This window comes from Xenopus tropicalis, chromosome 2 (genome assembly GCF_000004195.4).
Source record: "Xenopus tropicalis strain Nigerian chromosome 2, UCB_Xtro_10.0, whole genome shotgun sequence".
NCBI lineage: Eukaryota > Metazoa > Chordata > Amphibia > Anura > Pipidae > Xenopus > Xenopus tropicalis.
The window spans coordinates 31,303,881-31,324,104 of record NC_030678.2 but is presented as its reverse complement, the minus strand read 5'-3'; positions in this window follow the sequence as shown (position 1 = coordinate 31,324,104).

Genomic DNA, 20,224 nt, shown 5'->3' with positions numbered 1-20,224 from the left:
CACTTGTACTGAGAGCTATCTCCCATACCCCTGTATTCCCTCACTTGTACTGTGAGCTATCTCCCCTACCCCTGTATTCCCTCACTTGTACTGAGAGCTATCTCCCATACCCCTGTATTCCCTCACTTGTACTGAGAGCTATCTCCCATACCCCTGTATTCCCTCACTTGTACTGAGAGCTATCCTCCACTACCCCTGTATTCCCTCACTTGTACTGAGAGCTATCTCCCATACCCCTGTATTCCCTCACTTGTACTGAGAGCTATCTCCCATAACCCTGTATTCCCTCACTTGTACTAAGAGCTATCTCCCATACCCGTGTATTCCCTCACTTGTACTGAGAGCTATCTCCCATAACCCTGTATTCCCTCACTTGTACTGAGAGCTATCTCCCCTACCCCTGTATTCCCTGACTTGTACTGAGAGCTATCTCCCATACCCCTGTATTCCCTCACTTGTACTGAGAGCTATCTCCCCTACCCCTGTATTCCCTCACTTGTACTGAGAGCTATCCCCTACCCCTGTATTCCCTCACTTGTACTGAGAGCTATCTCCCATAACCCTGTATTCCCTCACTTGTACTGAGAGCTATCTCCCATAACCCTGTATTCCCTCACTTGTACTGAGAGCTATCTCCCATACCCCTGTATTCCCTCACTTGTACTAAGAGCTATCTCCCATACCCCTGTATTCCCTCACTTGTACTGAGAGCTATCTCCCATAACCCTGTATTCCCTCACTTGTACTGAGAGCTATCTCCCCTACCCCTGTATTCCCTCACTTGTACTGAGAGCTATCTCCCATAACCCTGTATTCCCTCACTTGTACTGAGAGCTATCTCCCCTACCCCTGTATTCCCTCACTTGTACTGAGAGCTATCCCCCCATACCCCTGTATTCCCTCACTTGTACTGAGAGCTATCTCCCATACCCCTGTATTCCCTCACTTGTACTGAGAGCTATCTCCCCTACCCCTGTATTCCCTCACTTGTACTGAGAGCTATCTCCCATACCCCTGTATTCCCTCACTTGTACTGAGAGCTATCTCCCATACCCCTGTATTCCCTCACTTGTACTGAGAGCTATCTCCCATACCCCTGTATTCCCTCACTTGTACTGAGAGCTATCTCCCATACCCCTGTATTCCCTCACTTGTACTGAGAGCTATCTCCCATAACCCTGTATTCCCTCACTTGTACTGAGAGCTATCTCCCCTACCCCTGTATTCCCTCACTTGTACTGAGAGCTATCTCCCCTACCCCTGTATTCCCTCACTTGTACTGAGAGCTATCTCCCCTACCCTTGTATTCCCTCACTTGTACTGAGAGCTATCTCCCCTACCCCTGTATTCCCTCACTTGTACTGAGAGCTATCCCCCATTCCCCTGTATTCCCTCACTTGTACTGAGAGCTATCTCCCCTACCCCTGTATTCCCTCACTTGTACTGAGAGCTATCTCCCCTACCCTTGTATTCCCTCACTTGTACTGAGAGCTATCTCCCCTACCCCTGTATTCCCTCACTTGTACTGAGAGCTATCCCCCATTCCCCTGTATTCCCTCACTTGTACTGAGAGCTATCTCCCATACCCCTGTATTCCCTCACTTGTACTGAGAGCTATCCCCCATACCCCTGTATTCCCTCACTTGTACTGAGAGCTATCCCCCATTCCCCTGTATTCCCTCACTTGTACTGAGAGCTATCTCCCCTACCCCTGTATTCCCTCACTTGTACTGAGAGCTATCTCCCATACCCCTGTATTCCCTCACTTGTACTGAGAGCTATCCCCCATACCCCTGTATTCCCTCACTTGTACTGAGAGCTATCCCCCATACCCCTGTATTCCCTCACTTGTACTGAGAGCTATCTCCCATACCCCTGTATTCCCTCACTTGTACTGAGAGCTATCCCCCATACCCCTGTATTCCCTCACTTGTACTGAGAGCTATCCCCCATACCCCTGTATTCCCTCACTTGTACTGAGAGCTATCTCCCATAACCCTGTATTCCCTCACTTGTACTGAGAGCTATCTCCCATATCCCTGTATTCCCTCACTTGTACTGAGAGCTATCTCCCATATCCCTGTATTCCCTCACTTGTACTGAGAGCTATCTCCCCTACCCCTGTATTCCCTCACTTGTACTGAGAGCTATCCCCCATACCCCTGTATTCCCTCACTTGTACTGAGAGCTATCTCCCCTACCCCTGTATTCCCTCACTTGTACTGAGAGCTATCTCCCCTACCCCTGTATTCCCTCACTTGTACTGAGAGCTATCCCCCATACCCCTGTATTCCCTCACTTGTACTGAGAGCTATCCCCCATACCCCTGTATTCCCTCACTTGTACTGAGAGCTATCTCCCATACCCCTGTATTCCCTCACTTGTACTGAGAGCTATCCCCCATACCCCTGTATTCCCTCACTTGTACTAAGAGCTATCTCCCCTACCCCTGTATTCCCTCACTTGTACTGAGAGCTATCTCCCATACCCCTGTATTCCCTCACTTGTACTGAGAGCTATCCCCATACCCCTGTATTCCCTCACTTGTACTAAGAGCTATCTCCCCTACCCCTGTATTCCCTCACTTGTACTGAGAGCTATCTCCCATACCCCTGTATTCCCTCACTTGTACTGAGAGCTATCTCCCATAACCCTGTATTCCCTCACTTGTACTGAGAGCTATCTCCCCTACCCCTGTATTCCCTCACTTGTACTGAGAGCTATCTCCCATAACCCTGTATTCCCTCACTTGTACTGAGAGCTATCTCCCATAATCCTGTATTCCCTCACTTGTACTGAGAGCTATCTCCCATAACCCTGTATTCCCTCACTTGTACTGAGAGCTATCTCCCATACCCCTGTATTCCCTCACTTGTACTGAGAGCTATCTCCCATAACCCTGTATTCCCTCACTTGTACTGAGAGCTATCTCCCATAGCCCTGTATTCCCTCACTTGTACTGAGAGCTATCTCCCATAACCCTGTATTCCCTCACTTGTACTGAGAGCTATCTCCCATAATCCTGTATTCCCTCACTTGTACTGAGAGCTATCTCCCCTACCCCTGTATTCCCTCACTTGTACTGAGAGCTATCTCCCATACCCCTGTATTCCCTCACTTGTACTGAGAGCTATCTCCCATAACCCTGTATTCCCTCACTTGTACTGAGAGCTATCTCCCATAGCCCTGTATTCCCTCACTTGTACTGAGAGCTATCCCCCCTACCCCTGTATTCCCTCACTTGTACTGAGAGCTATCTCCCATAACCCTGTATTCCCTCACTTGTACTGAGAGCTATCTCCCATAACCCTGTATTCCCTCACTTGTACTGAGAGCTATCTCCCATACGCCTGTATTCCCTCACTTGTACTGAGAGCTATCTCCCATAGCCCTGTATTCCCTCACTTGTACTGAGAGCTATCCCCCCTACCCCTGTATTCCCTCACTTGTACTGAGAGCTATCTCCCATAACCCTGTATTCCCTCACTTGTACTGAGAGCTATCTCCCATAACCCTGTATTCCCTCACTAGTACTGAGCGCTATCTCCCATACCCCTGTATTCCCTCACTTGTACTGAGAGCTATCTCCCCTACCCCTGTATTGCCTCACTTGTACTGAGAGCTATCTCCCATAACCCTGTATTCCCTCACTTGTACTGAGAGCTATCTCCCCTACCCCTGTATTCCCTCACTTGTACTGAGAGCTATCCCCCTACCCCTGTATTCCCTCACTTGTACTGAGAGCTATCTCCCATACCCCTGTATTCCCTCACTTGTACTGAGAGCTATCCCCCATTCCCCTGTATTCCCTCACTTGTACTGAGAGCTATCTCCCCTACCCTTGTATTCCCTCACTTGTACTGAGAGCTATCTCCCATAACCCTGTATTCCCTCACTTGTACTGAGAGCTATCTCCCCTACCCCTGTATTCCCTCACTTGTACTGAGAGCTATCTCCCCTACCCCTGTATTCCCTCACTTGTACTGAGAGCTATCTCCCATAGCCCTGTATTCCCTCACTTGTACTGAGAGCTATCTCCCATACCCCTGTATTCCCTCACTTGTACTGAGAGCTATCCCCCATTCCCCTGTATTCCCCCACTTGTACTGAGAGCTATCCCCCATACCCCTGTATTCCCTCACTTGTACTAAGAGCTATCCCCCCTACCCCTGTATTCCCTCACTTGTACTAAGAGCTATCTCCCATACCCCTGTATTCCCTCACTTGTACTGAGAGCTATCTCCCCTACCCCTGTATTCCCTCACTTGTACTGAGAGCTATCTCCCATACCCCTGTATTCCCTCACTTGTACTGTGAGCTATCTCCCCTACCCCTGTATTCCCTCACTTGTACTGAGAGCTATCTCCCATACCCCTGTATTCCCTCACTTGTACTTAGAGCTATCTCCCATACCCCTGTATTCCCTCACTTGTACTGAGAGCTATCCTCCACTACCCCTGTATTCCCTCACTTGTACTGAGAGCTATCTCCCATACCCCTGTATTCCCTCACTTGTACTGAGAGCTATCTCCCCTACCCCTGTATTCCCTCACTTGTACTAAGAGCTATCTCCCATACCCCTGTATTCCCTCACTTGTACTGAGAGCTATCTCCCCTACCCCTGTATTCCCTCACTTGTACTAAGAGCTATCTCCCATAACCCTGTATTCCCTCACTTGTACTAAGAGCTATCTCCCATAACCCTGTATTCCCTCACTTGTACTGAGAGCTATCTCCCCTACCCCTGTATTCCCTCACTTGTACTAAGAGCTATCTCCCATAACCCTGTATTCCCTCACTTGTACTGAGAGCTATCTCCCCTACCCCTGTATTCCCTCACTTGTACTAAGAGCTATCCCCCATAACCCTGTATTCCCTCACTTGTACTGAGAGCTATCTCCCATAACCCTGTATTCCCTCACTTGTACTAAGAGCTATCTCCCATAACCCTGTATTCCCTCACTTGCTAAGAACCCATCCAGCCCCTTCTTAAAGCTATATAATGTATCAGCCAGTACAACTGATTCGGGGAGGGAATTCCACAACTTCACAGCTCTCACTGTAAAAAATCCTTTCCGAATATTTAAATGGAACCTCCCTTCTTCTAAACGGAGTGGGTGCCCTCGTGTCCGTTGGAAGGAATGGAAGATATTGGAAAATATATCCTTTTCAAGAAAGCAAATGATAAGAGTTACTTTACTAAAGTGAACATATTGATGCCAGTTACTAAAGGTACTTTCTCCCAAACCAAAGAACCATATCATTGCACCAAGCCCCATTGGGTCCATCCCACCTCCTCTCCTGAATGGCCCCTATTACTGCGGGGGAGCCATGGAGCTACCGGCAGCTTAAACCTGGCAGTGATTCCAGGGATCCCACAGCAGTTGCAGCCATAGGTGCAGCAGACATGCTCCAAAAGAATCACGCGCTGATGCCATTTTAACACTGTGTGCCGGAAGTGACGCCACAACTCTGCAAAGACACCTATGAACAATTTGTCGGATTTGCAAACACGCCCATAAATAATGGCATTGCCTCTTTAAGGACTGCAGGCAAATGGACTGAATTAACCTGGTTTTATAAAATAGGACCAATAGTTACAGGACTTGTTATCCAGAATGTTTGGAACCTGGGGTTTTCTGAATAAGGGGTCTTTCCATAATGTGGATCTCTATACCTTATGTCTACTAAAACATAATTTAAATATCAAATAAACCCTATAGGATTGTTTTGCCTCCAGTAAAGATTAGTTTATAGAACATGGAAAGCCGGCCATACATTATAAGATCCGCTTGTTTGGGAAGGTCGACAAACGAGCATATCTTTCTTCAATATGCCGAACTAAAGTAAGAGATATCGAGTGGATTTAATCATTTCACCCTAGGGCCAAACAATCAGATCACAACAACGGGGATACAGGCCGTTGGGGCGAGGACCGCATCAACAAGCCAATATAGTCCTTAAACCAACAGGAAAGTCAAGCCTGCCCAATAGAAATCTGGATGATTTTTTACCAGATATTGGACAGGTAGTGGGCCCCATACATGGGTAGATTAGAGGCCAAATTAGTCTGAAGGGCCTAAATGTGTATGGCCACCTTTTTTTGGGATGTAGTACAAGGTATTGGTTTATTATTTTAGGTTTCCAGATTATGGACCCCATACCTGTATAAGTATATCAGACAATCAGCCATAGCTCCAATAACATTTGGGGTAGCAAATATGTTTTTTTACCACAAATCTTTATCCTTACTGTGCTCAAGGTGGTCTTTCCAGCATAACTAGGTTTTCTCCCCGAAACTGACCTGCTATAACTCTGGTACTATGTGCAGCTATGTATGCTATGTGCAGCTATGTGCAGCTATGTATGCTATGTGCAGCTATGTGCAGCTATGTGCAGCTATGTGCAGCTATGTATGCTATGTGCAGCTATGTGCAGCTATGTATGCTATGTGCAGCTATGTATGCTATGTGCAGCTATGTGCAGCTATGTATGCTATGTGCAGCTATGTATGCTATGTGCAGCTATGTATGCTATGTGCAGCTATGTGCAGCTATGTGATTCTGCAGTACCTCTCCTTATCCTGTATAGATCCGGCCTCTGCTTTAATCTACCCGTCACTTCATATTTGTGTGATGGAGGCAATTTGAGGTTGTTTGCAGAGAAAGGACAGTAACCCCCACTGCCCGCTGTACATTGTATTTGTCTGACACAACCGTGCACCTAATGGACAGATGATGTCCTTTCCCTGGGAATATACAGTCGTCCTGTTTAGAATGTAAATCTAGCTCTGGCCAAAGCTGGTCACACTCACGCATTTGCTGCTATACTTGTCAAGTAAAAACATGTGTATTTGTGACCTCAACGGGCACATGCGTGGGATCATTGCCCAGTCATGTGGTTTCCCTCTGTGTTAATGGTGTGGTCTACCATGGTGTGAATAGTAATCATAGGATTGGCCCATAGGGGCCTTTAAAAAAACACATTACACAGAATGCTCAACCGTCAATACACATTCACTAAATCAAACCATTATAAAACACATATGTGCAACTTGACATGCTCTGAGCCATATGAGCAAAATATATGGAAAAATGTACCCCTTATTGTAAAATATATAAGGAATAATGTCCCACCTATTGAAACATCTGAGGAGTTCCATGACCATGTGACAGCACAAGGCTGAAGGGCAAGTGCCTTCATAGAGGTCATGGAACTCCCAGGGGACTTCCCAGGGGCAGGCCAACACAGCAAATGACTAAAATGAAGAAGAAGCTAGCTGATTGCTAAACTATTCTCATGCAATTTAAAATGGAAGATTTATCCTTTGTAGTTGGGAGTGCTTGCTTTCTGGCTAAGAATTGTGGGAAGATAAATGAATGCTATCGCAGTACTTTATTAGTTATACAGTGCATATTTTGGAGACATCAGGGTTATGTACTCTACCCCATTTATTTGAATTCTTTTAACAAAAAGGGACTCCCCAACCAATGGCACAGTTACTGCACCTTAATCTTTACTCCGGGATCTCCACAGGCATACAGAAGCTTTTAAAGATGAAAAAGGTCTATGAACTGTGAAAATTCTTTCTTTGAAAGAGAATTCCATTACTGGCCATGCAACATGAGAGTTTGTTGATTTAAGCTGCAATAAGGCTAAGAACAAGGCAGGTAACGATGCTATCACTACTGTAATCTGGATGCACTCTCCTAAAAACTGAGAGAGGGAAGCACTGGTTTATGTGCTTTAGATTCTATCACTTTGGTGCTTGTTACGACATCGGGAAGAGACGGGAACCAAACATACAAACACAAACATGTACATTTTGTCAGGAGGCACCAAATCCATTTTGGGATTCAGCCAAACCCTGGATCCTTTGTGAAGGATTCAGCTGAATAATGGAATCCAAATTCTAATCTGCAAATAAGTATACTGAGGAGCTAAATAGAACCGCGTGCTGTGCGTGCAGGGAAGAATTGTGTGTACGACCATCAAATATATATAGGGGACCATTTTTAAGGTTCTAAGGAAGTCCTAGTAAGGAAAGAAACATCGGCCATTTGTACAATGTGTTAAAAATAGTGATGAGCGAATCTGTCCCTTTTTGCTTTGATGAAAATTTGCAAATCTTTGAAGAGAGTCGTGAAACGGTGAAAACCTTTTTTTTACGCACGTTGTGCGGGAGACAATTTTTGGAATCCATGCCTGCCCAATTATTCTGCCCATCACTAGTAATAAAGAAACAAATATATATAAAATGGGGCTTTCATTTGCAGTAAGCACAGAACCAAAATAAAATCATGTGATCAGTATAATGTATAGAAAGACAATGCAGTCTGTTATACTGTAAATCAGTGCTGGCTAAGATGCCCCATGCCATGCTACTTGCAGTATCTGCTATTTTTACATGTTTAGGGGTTGGATTATTCTACAAAGGGCATAATTCAAAAAGTAAAGACATCACCTTTGTCTGAACTGGAATTCGGAATAGACATTGGCACTAAAATTACACAATGACCTCAGTCCCAAAAGAGAGGAGCAGTCTAGGCTATTGCATCTTACAGCAGCCCTTCCAGAGTGCCCATGCTGCCAGCCCTAGCCTGATATGTCATGCTTGTGATAATAATCCAGGCATTTTGGAAACTTTATTTCATGATATGGTTCTGAGTGAAAAGAAATAACACCCTAACGACACAGGGTTAGTGGACATCTCTGCTAGAGATCTTTGGTTTGATGGAGGCCAAAAACATTTCTCGGAGGGCCTCATCCAGCTCACAGGCCTCCAGTTGGACAGTCTTGTGGTACCAGATTTTTTTTAGTCAGTGATGATAATAGAGAACTACACAAACATGGTGTTTACCTATTCTGGTTGCTGGAATGAAGAGTTGGGTTTGAAATATCTCAGAAAAGAAGGTTTTTAGAAACCACAGCTCCCTGTGGGGTTGAACAAGAGGAAGATTTTAAAGGAAGAGCTGTCTCTGTGGAACCTCAATCCCTCATTACTAATTCTGCACTTACTGTCGGCTGCTGGATCTCGGTGCATCAGAGTCATTTGTATCATGCATTTCTCCATAGATGTTATGGCTCTGTCTGTGCGTGATGACACTTTACTGAGCTTGTGGACAACTGTTTCTCAAGCTGCTTATCACTCAGGAAAAACATACCTGCCATTAGTAACCACAAGCCTTTAATTGCCTTTCAAGTGGTCGTTAAAGTCGTGTTGACATTTTTGCTGGTACGTTTTATTATTATTTTTTTGCTCATAAAACCAGCATGACAGGAAAGTCATAAAATCCCACGAGGACATCATCTTACTATAAAACATTAACCATGATTTTTTCCATCTTAAGGACAGAGGAGTGTCTCACCTGGTTAGGAAGTTCCTTTAACAGGAATATTGACTGACTCTTATTCCACCGTGATCAATATAGCCACAGAATCCCACCTTAAGGTGGCCATACACGGGCCGATTGTAGCTGCCGATATCGGTTCCTTGGACTGATTCGGCAGCTTAGCGACGAGGGGCCTGCCCGACCGACATCTGGCCTGAAATCGGGCAGGTATAGATCGGGCAGGTTCAAAAATTCAGTTGGATCGGGGACTGCATTGGCTCATTGATGCGGTCCCCAAACCGACCGGGCCCATTACAGTCATTATAATTCCACCGAATTAGCCTTAATTCCCCCGATAACGACCACCCATAGGTGGGATATCGGGAGAAGATCCGCTCGCTTGGCGACCTCACTAGGTGAGCGGATCTTTACGTGTATGGCCACCTTTAGTAATGTAAAAGTCCCACATTATGCATCTTGCTGGCTCTAATCAGTGTTTCACAGGCGACCAGTCTTAAACCTAATTGTAACCTGTAAAGGGGGTTCCCATTAAATCAGAGCCAGAGGGAGGAGACTAAAACCCTATAATAGCTGGGGATAGCAGTGACTACAAACCCTCACCCTTACCAATGAGCCAGTTCATTTTGTAAAGAAGAGGCACAATGGCTTGGGTGGTGGGAGCCTAACACACTGGCAGCCCTGGTTATTTTAACTTTCACTTTGAAGCAGATCTCTTTTAAAGGAACAGTAACACCAAAAACAAAAGTGTAGAAAAGTAATTACGAAATTATGTACTATAGCCCTGCACTGGTAAACATTGTGTGTTTGCCTCAGAAAAGCTGCTATAGTTTATTATTATTATTATTAACATTTATTTATAAAGCGCCAACATATCCCGCAACGCTGTACTATAAGTGGGTTTCATACATTGGACATACAGAGTAACATATAAAGCAATCAATAACCGATACAAGAGGTGAAGAGAGCCCTAGTTCTCAGAGACCCCATTTCAAGGTATACTAACAACAAAAAAAATGAAAGGGCTTTAGGGCTCTGGCACACTGAGAGATTAGTCCCCCACGACAAATCTCCCTGTTCGCGGGCGACTAATCTCCCCGAAATGCCAAAATGTAAATCGCCAGTGGGATGGCATACGCGGTGGTGAGATTTCCCTGAATTTCAGGGAAATCACGCCGCCGCGTATGCCATCCCACTGGCGATTTACATTAGTCGCCCGCGAACAGGGAAATTTGTTGTGGGCGACTAATCTCTCAGTGTGCCAGAGCCCTAAAGCCCTTTCATTTTTTTTGTTGTTAGTATACCTTGAAATGGGGCCTCTGAGAACTAGTCCTAGAGGTAATTTCTTATGGTTTGTGGTAGCCATAGAATTGATTTATGTTTGCTTGTGCATGCCCCATGCAGACAGTGTTTGGTGCTATAGGCCAATACGCACATTCCACTCCTAGTTAATCTGTTTAATAACCTGTTAGGGTAATTACATTGCTTCTTAAAAACGTTGGCTGCCCTTACAGGAGGAAACTATTTATCTGCATTATAAAGAACACAGAAATGACAATGCATCATGGGAAATATGAAACTTGATAGTGCAGAGTTATTTCTATTCAACCAGTTGACTCAAAATATTCCAGCCCTGACTTCTGACTAACATGAATGTTTTCACACTGGGGGCCTGGTTGTAGGGGAAGAACCCACAGAGCGAGTTAGTTGGCCGAGATAGATCTCTGCTTCGCGGGCGAGTAACTGTTTCGACTGCTTTCCATCAGCAACAACAGAGGAAGAGATGTGAAGGGCTTTCCACTGACTTCCATTGTTACCGATGGAGAGCCTTTTCAGAGCAGTTACTCGCCCGATGTAGCAGAGATCTATCGCAGGCAACTAACTCACACTGTGGGTTCTTACCCTTAGACCTTAGAGCAGACCACAAAGGGTTTTTGCTTTAGTCACAATTAGACCACAGGCCCTTTCCTTCTCTGTACACTCACTTTCTTTAATCTGTTAATCACTTCTTTTTACCTACTATCATCTATCTTTTCCCCATTCCTTGTCATACAGAAATGAGTATGATCACACAAGGGAAAAGGTTGAATGGGCAGGAGGGCTGAGTGGGCTAGTCCAACACTGATCAACATAAAGCTCATTAGAACTTTCACTCCTGCCAATGCTGTTACTGTAGCCCCAAGTATTTAGAACAGGAGCCTGTACAATGAAGGCTGTTCAGCATCTAAGCCTCCTCACATATTCTGCTTAGTCACAGCGATGTAGTCATGGGCTTCCTCCCAGTGGTCCTCCCCAGAGCACTGCATTACCATAGCAACAGGTGCAAAACTACTAACCGCTGCAGCCCTAACTCTGCACATAGAAACATATCCATAAACTCTTACCCACAGTACAGAGAAACATGCAGTATATACACATAACTGGCATGTCTTCACTTTTTTTTCTACTTTGCAGTCAACTGAATCCAGATCATGGCTTGGGTGCATCCCTCATTCATTTGAACAATGTACCATTATAGAAACGAGAGTGATGTCCACAGATAAACTCTTGTGTTGTAATAACTCTTCTTCTGTGTTATAGTTATTGATCCTGGTTCTTTTCCTCCATTTCTAGTAACCTAAACAACCCAGTCAGAAAGCCAGCTTTCATTAGTTTACTATCTGAAACCAAACATCTGATTGGTTTTTAATAAATTAGTAGACAAAACCAACATTTTGTGCCTGTTATTACATTACCACCACCATAGAATAATTTCTCATTATTGTTCTTATCTGGCAGTAGCTTTGCTAGGGTTGGTCTATCCATACTTACTGCTGCATTAATAGGCAATAAAGCATGCACGCCGGTTAGGATATGCAGTTCCAATGCTTGTCAAGGAAAGGTATTTGGGGTTTTTATAACCCCCCTAGAGGCAGTTTCTCCTGAGCAACAAATACCCTAAAATTTATTATACATCACAAACATAAAATATATCAGCATCAATGTCAGTACACTAGACTGCATGACAAGTGCATGTTGCAGCGCTGGGTCGGCTGTACCTGGACTCACACAAATACATTGGCAGGCACTTTATAAGAGACACAAAAGTATTACAGTGGCTTATCTTCAGCCTATAATGAAATAACCTTGTTTATAATGTTGGCTGTTTAATCACTACTGAATAATCACAAAAATGGAGAATATCCTATGTTTCAGTCTGGCAGTGTGAGGACTATTTATCATTACTAAGCTTAAGATAAATAGAGGGAATTAAAGAATTAAGTTGTCTAATATTGAGAAGAAAATATTACTTGGAAACAAGCGCTTCTCAAAGTGCCAAGGGCTGCTGTTTTGCCTGCATTCTGCCAGATGAAATATTCCTTTTCTAGTGGCCCCTTTCTCTTCATTAATACACTGATGCTTTATGCAGAATTAGAACATTAGTAAAGGCCTATATATTCTTGCCCTGCAGGCTTCAGCCCAGTGGCTCAAATGTCTTTAGAAGACAACACAAAGCAATAATGGGAATAAGTTGGCTACATACAGAAAACTGGATTAGCCTGCTCTGGTCACCAGCAGTTCTTTCCCTGATTTGGTTACCCAGGTGGTACATCAAACTGAGATGATCAAATTGTTTGTCCCCCAGCACTAAAATTAGATCATTATATGCAGACCAAATGGTATAAGATCATTGCCCAATGGGATCTTCGAGCAGATATTAGGCAAAGTATTTGTATGTGATTTGTATGTTTGATGTATACACCCTGCTATTGTACAGGGCCCCTCTGATGAAGTGTCTAATGACACATTACGAGGGAGCAGCTCCAAAATGCACATTTTGCACACAACCTTCAGATATCTCTTTGTATAGATCAATTTCTGCATTTGGCGGCACTATATTCCAGAGGGGAGGAGCACAGGCTTATGGCAGGGGGTAAGGACATGACTGGCTTTTGGCAACTGATGCCAGAATGAGCACTAAGGGGCGCCATCTTGCACTTCCGCCCAAGGTATTTTTGGTTAAATTCTATAATATGGGTAAAGCCTGGATTTTCACAGGCAAAGCAGAAACAATAACAGCCCTCTGCATTTCCTCAGAACATAATATTTCATAATAGCCATGTTTTTGAAATGGTATTGTGCTATTTCTTTGGAAATTCAAGACCAGTTCAAGGATTAAATACCCTGAGTGTGAACAATATCATGTACAAGGAAGTGTAGACATTATACATTGCTTTATTATATTATTCTGGTGTAGCTTGAAAAGAAACATCTGTAGTGTGGTGGAAACCTTGTATAATCCCCATTTCTATAAAAAGTGCATGAAACCAGCAAGATGCAAAATGCATGAATACAAAATGCATGACGGTGTTGGAACTGATACTTTTCAGTCAAAAAGCTTATGAGCTGAAATGTGTCAGTTTCAAGTCCTTCTGCCACTTCTCAGAATTGTATTCTTCATCAAAATGTGCCTATATGTCCTTCAAACCATTTGCCTCAATTTGACTTCTTTCTTGTTAAACTAGACATAGGTTACTTCTGCTTGAGTGTGTGGGATTTAACATGCACTTATGGTCCCTTGGGGGCTGACAAGCAGAATGTGAAAGTGCTGTTGTTACCTTGTACCAGATGAACAATCACAGCTTCTGCCACTTCCTTTTCATGTTCTTTCAATAACACAATACTCGCCCCATACAGGAAGTAGTGCACTTCTTCATATGAGAAAGTTAAGTGTTTTTATAGCAATATATTTAACTAATCTGGTGAGTTTATGTTAATAATTTTGTGCAGGGTCAGACTGAGCTGGCGGGACACCGAGGAAAAAACCCAGGGGACCCTGGACCTCATGGGCCCTACCAACCCAGACCTGATCTGAGCGTTGCTGCTCTCCCACTGACCTCCCTCCGCCATTCACGCCAAGGTTACGTATATGGTACCCAAGCTGGGGGGGTTGGGCTGTTGGGTGGCAGGGGCCACTAGGGGGTGTGGGGGCGCTGCGGTGGGAGCCCTGGTGGGCATCGTGCATCCTAGTCTGATGCTGTGTTGGAGACGAGGGCATGTGTTATTGTGTTATTGCCCTTAAGCCAGAAAGGCTAATCACAACAGGAGGAAATGAATGGCTACTAAAATTAACTCTTAGTACAAAGCAAGGACTAGTGGGATAACTCTCATGTAGTGGGATAACTCTCATGTAGTCAGTTTTTTTTTTGCCCACTGAGTCAAAATAAAGTAGCTTTACATGGGGCCTTTTGCCTTTCCTGGGATTAGGTAGCAGTTTTATTTGAACAATAATGGGTGAATTTGATGAACAAGTGTCATTTTTTCATAATAAGTTTCCATGTATGTTAGAAATCCTGTCTAACGTTTAATTACTCTTTAGCTTGGAAGGGGCCTTGTGTTGGCATAATGTGGCATGGCTGGGAATGTGAAATGGAAAGCTGCCCTAACAGGTTGTTATCTCTGCATTGTGTATTTTCTGCTTTGTGAATAGTAGTAGCCTTTTATTTATAAATACATGTACGAATGCATAGCACTAGTTTAGACATACAATTGTGCCAAGGTGAGCCAAAATGGGTACTAGAGACTAAAATAATGTTTGGTGCGTATTTTCTCATTGCCTGCCTAGAAATGTACCACATATATAAAGAATGCTACCATATTGTTTAATAAATAACTGAAAAACAATTTATTCTTCTTTTTTTCAAAATATTTTATTAAAAAATATTATTATACAAAGATCAATAAAAATGTAATTTTACAAAAATGTTTGAAATATCAAGGAAATAAAAAAAAGTGCCACCTAAAGGAAAGTTCTCACTTTGCCTCCTGGCTAAGATACTTTTTCTACCATTTATAGATGGCTAAGGGAGAGTTCATTGGAATAAATACAATAGTGAAGCAGACAGATATTTGGCTTCAGGGTCAGACTGGGAACTACCGGGAAAAATCCCAGTGGGCCCCGGCGGCCCAGACCCGACCTGACCCTTGCCTGCGCTCCCCCTGATGCGTTAAATTTATGCGCTCAGGGAAATACGTCGGGAGGGGGGCCCTACGAGGGGGTTTGGGGGGGCCCCTGCAGGAGGGGGGTGGCGGCATGGGCACCTGCAGGGCCCCTGGGCCGGGAGCCCCGGTGGGCCCTTCACCCCCCAGTTCGACCCTGTTTGGCTTCTGGACTAGAGTCAGAGGTGTAAAGTAATTCTTCCAGGGTATCTAAATGCCAAATACTTTTTTAATCCTATGCACAATGGGCATCAAACTGTTCCGTGGACCCTTGGCTTTCATATTTAGGATGGTTTTTCTTGGTACCTAATGTTATGTGGGAGATACGGTGCTTGAAAGTGGAAGCTTTGAGGCGATATTCAGGTATTTTACCAAAACTGCCAATTTTGGGAAAGTATTGCGACTCTGTAGTTTGGAGTAGAAAGACATGGGTAACCATTTTAGTTTTGCCCAAGTGTGTACTTTCCAAAAATATATGGTTTTCGTGGTCAAACATAATTTTTTATGTCAACATAGTATTTTGTGTTTTACCCCACAAAAAATGCAGTAAAATTGTTGAATTTCTAGTAGCTAAAGAGATCTCCAGGGCAATTTGTATACTCTAGCTTCCTGGGGATCCTAATGGATTTCAGTATTTGTAAATATGCTTTTGCATAAAGCTGTGTTTGTTCCTTTCTCTTCACTGGGTCAGTTTTTTTCAATAATCTTAATCTGGTGCTTCTGCTACATTGTTTCAGGAGTCAGAGCCAAGAGTGCAAAGAATGGAAACAGGCAGACGGATAGTATTACATATATAAATAACTTTAAAACCATTTAAAATATTTAATGAATGTATACTAGAAAGTAAGTGCCTGTACAGAGTCGGAGGAAGGATATATTTTGTGGGCACGCAAGAAGATGAGTCCTGTGTATGAACAGGAAGTGTCATTCTCAATAGAAACGCACAAAACATATCTCTTGTCTTTATGTGCTGCGTATTTTCCTCTCCAAGGAACCTTAAACTTATTTCCATATGTCCTTGAATGCACATAAAGAGCCCAAAATAAAACTACTATTATTGTATATTTAATCAATGAGCTTCAATGAATTGCAATATATGGACAAACAATCCCTGTTTTGCTTAAAGAAGAGGGCATTTTTAGTAGCTTAGTGCACAAAATATCTTTATGACTTATTTATATATTGATAATTGGTGAGTGCAGAGGTTTCAATTCAGTGCTGAGCACAACTTCACGTCTCATAGCCTAGAAATAAAGTATTAGTGAGAGGCGCTTGCCTGCTAAGCACACTGCACTACCTTACTGCTATTCTTTATTGATATAGTGCCAACAAATTCTGCAGCACTAACAGAGATTATACATCATTCACATTACTCCCTGCCCCAGAGGAGCTTGCAATCTAAGGTCCCTATCACATTCAGTTTAGTCAGAAGCCAATTAACCTGCCTGTATGTTGTTGGAACGTTGGAGAAAACTGGGGTACTCAGAGAAATCCCCCACAGACATGGCAGTAACACACAAATGCGTTGCAGATAGTACCCTGGGTAAATTGAACCTAAGACCCCAAAGCTGTGAAGGTACCTTGCCATGCTGCCCCATAGAAAGCAGCTCATAAGGAAGATATTGTCTTATTTTTAACAATCAAAAGTTTTTTTTAAAAAATAGGGAAATAACCACACATCAACAGATAATGTAAAAGTCAAATGGTTTTACTAACGAGGATAATGCATTAAAAGGGTAAAATCAGCGGACACAAGTCCTAGCTAGGCTCCCATTGGGGGAAAAAGATTGGCACATTATAGGCTTTAGAGAAATACAATGGCTGGTACAGAAGGGCTCAGTATAAAATGCTAACACTTGGTGCCACTGCCACAACCTCTATCAGGAGAAAAAAGTGCAACCAAATATTAATTAAAAGTTATTGAACTTTAAAAATGTCCTTCCTGTGTGTGTAGCCGCAGTCTGTGGGCAAAGTACTAATGAGGCAGATTGGCGCTGCTGTGAATGTCATTGTGTATTTCCGTAACAAGTGTGCGTGTCCATTGCTGCCGGCTACCTGGCTGATGTGCAATCGTTAGTCACTCCTTACAGTGCGCATGGAGGCCCCTGATTGCACAGTATGGTAACGGCAATTAAATATATAACAAACTGGTTTCAGTTAAACTATAATAAAGCCTTGACTAAAAAGGTATGTGTTTATATATATATATATATTTATGTATGTATGTGCTAGAATTAGAAGTTAAACAGTCGCACCGTAACATTTTTATAGGGTCCTTCATGAACCAAACTGTTGAAGAAAGCTGTGCTCCAGAATTTGTGCAACATTTAGGACCCCAATAGGGACCCCAACACCCCTATACCCTCCAGCAGCTGCTATAAAACTTTTTATGTTTTGCCCACAATCATAGGGCTCCCCAGTGGGTTCTCAGTTCTTCTGGGCCCCATTTAACCAGTGGGTCCATATGTAGGATAGTAAGGGCAGATGGTTCTAGAGCATGGCACCATGGCACCTTTGGTAGTCCCTATGTGGGCTAGCTTGGCAGTACACTTGTTTTTATGCAACAAAAATTTGCAACATCCAAAAGGATGGTGAGCAACATGTTTGCAACTGAGATGTGCAAAAACCATTACTGTCTTCCCACCAGGCCAATCACTTGAATGTCAAAATTCTAAAGGCATCTGTAAATGGTGGACACTTTCTGACTAAACAGTGCCAGCACCCAGGGGCACCGCTGTCACAACTTGCCTCAGGTGGCAACACCCACAGAGTTACTGGGGGGGGGGGCAAAAAAAACACTCATTGTAATTCCAAGAGAAACAATTTTGAAACTGGGAATTCAGAGCACAATTGCACTCTCTTTGCTAGTGATATGGCCTCCCCTGCACCCCTCCAGTGCAGCAAACGTAATCACTGGGGGGGGGGCTCCAGGGTTGAAATCGCCCCTACCAGCACCAGACCTATTTCCTATTTAATTGATTTGGATGTGGAAGTGACAGTTTACATACTGGGAAATTTGCCATTTGTGCCATAGCCCTAAATAACATACATGCCTATTATATGCATGCATCAGCGTGGGGTGCCAATCTGCCCTCCCAATAGTGTCGGACTGGGATGCCAGGGGAGCACCCAAAAACCTTAGCTTAGGGGCCCACTCTCCAAACTGTTTCCTCCACTCCTCACTCAACCTGTTTATTTTCCTATCTTGACATACTGTAATCTATTCTATTTAGTCTCTTTGTTCCCATAGATGAATCAGGCCAAATGGTTAGAAGCAGGAGGGCCCACTGGGAGTCTACAAACCCCTTAAGGGTGAAGACACACAGAGCAACTTGTAGCAGCTACTTGTTACGGTTACTGAAATAGACAATGCTAATCCTTTACTGATAATTTTCTTTATGTGGGTTTTAGCAGAGGCAATTCTCAGTGCTGTCTATGGCACAGTATTTTCTGATGTTCAGGCCCGGATTTGTGGAGAGGCCACAAAGGCCTGGGTCTAGGGCGTCAGAAATTTAGGGGTTTCGCGCGTTCGCGTATGCGCACTAGGTGAGGGGGGGTGACCACGAATTCGGCGCTGCTGATGTTTAGCAATCATGACAAGTAACTGCTTAGTAGCTCTGTGTCTCTTCACCCAAAAGTGTCCAAACCCACATTATTTCTATATCCACACCGCTTCCCCCAATATAACTGAGGCAAATGTAATCTGGTTTCCAGGCAGAGCCCAGATCTCCAGTCACCTTGTATCAGCTTGGGGGGTGGGGGAGTGGCCTGGACTGGCAATCTGTGGATTCTGGCAAATGCCAGAGGGGCTGCTGTAATGTGCCATAAACCAGGGGTCCCCAACCTTTCTTACTTGTGAGCCACAGTCAAATGTAAAAAGACTTGGAGAGCAACACAAGCACCATAAAAGTTCATGGAGGAGCCAAATAAGGGCTAAGATTGGCTATTAGGCAGCCTCTATGCACACTATCAGCTTACAGGGGGCTTTATTTGGTAGGAAATCTTGTTTTTATTCAACCAAAACTTGCCCCCAAGTCAGGAATTCAAAAATAACTCCCTGGTTTGGGGGCACTGAGAGCAACATCCAAGGGGTTGGTGAGCAACATGTTGCCCCGGAGCCAATGGTTGGGGATCCCTGCCATAGACTGTCACTATGTATTGGGCCTGTGGGGCTCACTGGGTTTATGTGCACTTAATAAGCAGGGTCAGTTTGGCCCAGGGCCTGGGTGTGGGGTAGTGTAGGTACTATTATTATGCTCACATCTATAGCAAAGTGCAAGAATACAGACACACAATAGCGCCCCCTACTGTAGGGGGAAAGGCCGTCACTCCCAGACAAACCAGTTACAGAAAATAGGGCCCGGACAAGACGTTGCACTTCAGTAACTGCTGGGTGGGGAGGGATACACAGGATATATGTGCCCTTATGTACGTACGTCTTCCGTCCATTTAGGTTCTCCCCCGCTAAACACCTGTGCAAATATACTCTCCATCGCACCCTTACTCCATCACTGGGCCCCAAAAGGTGCAAAAGCTGCTTTACTTGGAGTACAATATAAACCCCAAGTAGTTAGGTAACACTTAGCTGCCGAGGCACAGGCGGGACCCGGGGAGTTTGGGGAGCGGTAAGTAGTTAGGTAACTCCAGCTCCCAGCGGCTGAGGCACAGGGGGGACCCGGGGAGTTTGGGGAGCGATAAGTAGTTAGGTGACTCCAGCTCCCAGCGGCTGAGGCACAGGGGGGACCCGGGGAGTTTGGGGAGCGATAAGTAGTTAGGTAACTCCAGCTCCCAGCGGCTGAGGCACAGGGGGGACCCGGGGAGTTTGGGGAGCGATAAGTAGTTAGGTAACTCCAGCTCCCAGCGGCTGAGGCACAGGGGGGACCCGGGGAGTTTGG